Raw genomic sequence first — 3,171 nt, forward strand, 5'->3', positions numbered from 1 at the left:
GGGTAAACTACATTTTCCCCTTATATATATATATATATATGGATTTGTATCTGACTGCTGACTCCCTCGGCCCTCTACAATACATTACCAATTTGTCACCAAGTTCCTTCCTGGATCGATCTTCCAAACGATCGACATGTGAATCTTGGATTGATCTTCCAAACGATCGACCTATGAATATATTACGTACAATGTAAAATGCAAGGTTAGTTTCTTTAGTTTATTTGAACTAGAAGCAAATATATTGCGACAGTTCTTTTGTTAAACATCACATTAGTCTTACGTAGTCACGGTACCACTTGCAGAACAGCTCATAATGTTAGGTTTCCTTCTGTTGTTTGCCCTCTATTGCATGATCACCTAAGCGTATCCATGTACATCCTACAATTCGAAATTAGGTTCATTATAATTTAAAACTAATGGTACAACATGATTGAACATATATATGCCAGTAAAGGATCTCGACTTACGTCCGCAGTTGAAGGAACTCGTCCGAGTTAAAGATAATATACCGATGAATCTGTGTCAATGTGATTCGGTTGAGTCGGACTCGTGTTCCATGTCCCCTTGAACCATCTGGATTTCTTTGTATCCTTTTGTGAAATGTTGGTGCGTTATCTAAATATCTTGAACAAAATGTCACCAACTCAATTGATATGTAGCCCTCCACAATACAGCCCTCAGGAGCCGCTTTGTTGCGCACATTAGATTTGAACACTCTAAGGCTCCTAAATATGAACATCGATCAGTCAATCAGTTCAGTTAGTAATTGTCTTGTATTGGAGTGAAAAATAAAAATCAGGAATATCCATAAACAAATTTTACCTCTCTGCCGGATACATCCACATATACTGTACCAGTCCATCGAGTCGGCATTCACGGACAAGATGCACAACCGCATGAACCATGCTAGTAAAAAAGCTGGGGTGGAATACATGTTCCATCTTGCACAACGTGATATCGACGTCACCCTATAGTCGGTCAATATCCTCTTGTGTCAATGTCGTTGAACATACACCCCTGAAGAATGCAGAAATCTCAACAAGAGGTCTAACCACATTGCCTGGAAGTGACCCACGCAATGCAATAGGTAGAAGCTATTGCATCAGTACATGACTGTCATGACTCTTTAATCCCGATATCGTACGGTTCTTCAATCGTACACAACGGAAAATGTTCGAGGCATATCCGTCGGGCACCCTTACATTTCGTAGCACTTACAAAAAATGTGTTTTATCATCCTTGGACATTGTGTGGGAAGCTTGTCGCATATAGGTCTTACCATCCTTGCTAGTGTAGGGATGAAGTGTACATCTCAAATCCATTTCTTGCAAATCTGTGCAGGCTTGGAAGTTGTCCTTCGTTTTCTCTGGAATGTCTAGTATTGTACCAAGTATCTTGTCCATCACGTTTTTCTCTATGTGCATGACATCAAGGTTGTACCGCAATAAATTATCTTTCCAATACGGCAACCTAAAGAAAATACTTTTTTTTTCCTCCATACTACATTATAAGTATTTGTCTTCTGCATCTTTCCTTTTTCTTTATCATCCAGCCTTGTCTTACTGGCATTCTCATCCCCAAACACCATCCCTTCTAATTGGCTCAGGATTTCATCTCCATTTGGCACATCGGGAGCACATTATTGTTCTTGGTTGCTGTCAAATGTTCTTTTATTCCGCCTCCACGGATGATCCATGGGCAAGTATCGCCTGTGGCCCATAAAACACCATTTATGGCCATGTTTTAACCATTTGGACCTTATCGAGTGCATACAGTAAGGATATGCCTTCTCACCCATAGTAGACAAATCTGCGTATGTTGGGAAGTCATTAATTGTCCACATTAATTGCGCTTGCAACACAAAATTATTTTTCTTTGAGACGTTATATGTGCGTACCCCTACATTCCATAGTTCTTGTAACTCCTCAATTAAGGATTGAAGGTAGACATTTATATCCATTCCAAGTGAACTTGGGCCCAGGATAATCAGGGATAATATGAAAGACGTCTGTTTCATGCACATCCAAGGAGGCAAGTTGTACGGTACAAGCATTACAGGGCCAAGTGTTGTGGGATGTGCTCATGTTCCCAAATGGATTAAATCCATCTGAGGTTAGTATAAGCCTTATATTTCTGCTGTCCGCTGAAAACTCCGGATGTAAATTGTCGAATGACTTCCATGCTTTGCCGTCGGCCGGATGCCTCAATACGCCGTCCTTAGTACGGCCTTCTGCATGCCACCTTATATAGGGTGCAGTATGTTTTGACATAAACAGCCTCTGTAGTCGTGATATGAGTGGAAACCACCGCAACACCTTCACCGGACGTTTCTTGCTCGACGATATGGGTTGACCATCCTCATCTAAATTGATTGCATCCTCCCATTTAGATTTTCCACATACGGTACATGAATTCAACTCCTTATTGCCCTTCCAGAATAACATACAGTCATTACGACACACTGAAATCTTCTCATAACTGAGTCCCATGTCCCGTAGAATCTTTTTTGCCTCATATGTATTAATTGGCAAAGTTTCATCACTCGTAGGCAGCAATTGATTGATGAACTCAAGTAAAGACGAGAATATCGCGTTACTAAGTCCACCAACGCACTTCAAGTTGTACAGGTGTACAGTTGCACTCAGTTTGCTATGTTTGGTCCCAGTATGAAGTGGTTTCTCCACCTTTTTAAGAAGGTCGTAATACTTTAGTGCGTCACCTTTAGCGACTTCGTGGTTCACAATTTCTTCACCCCCTTGCACCATGACCTGAGGCTCACAATTGTCTTCCCTGACTTCATGCATGCTGAATAAATCACGCAACATTACGTGCATGTCTCCACCCTGATTTGCGCTTGCACCCACATCTGTGGCCTGGCGATTCGAATTAGAGCCTGTACCAGGACCCTGTACATGCTTTTCACCGTGACAGTACCAGTGTGTGTATTCCGGCATCATTCCTTTACCCGCTATCAAGTGGTCGAATACGAAACCTGGTGGGTGGCGCCGGTTATTTCGACAAATCTTACAAGGGCAATAGATGAATCCATCAGGGGTTCTACAGTTACTAACTGCAAACTTCACGAACAATCTACACCCGTCTCTGTATTCCCTCGTACCCCTAGACTTTGTCATCCAACTCTTGTCCGTCTTTCTCTGCGTACATTAG

This window comes from Corylus avellana, chromosome ca11, assembly GCF_901000735.1.
Source record: "Corylus avellana chromosome ca11, CavTom2PMs-1.0".
NCBI lineage: Eukaryota > Viridiplantae > Streptophyta > Magnoliopsida > Fagales > Betulaceae > Corylus > Corylus avellana.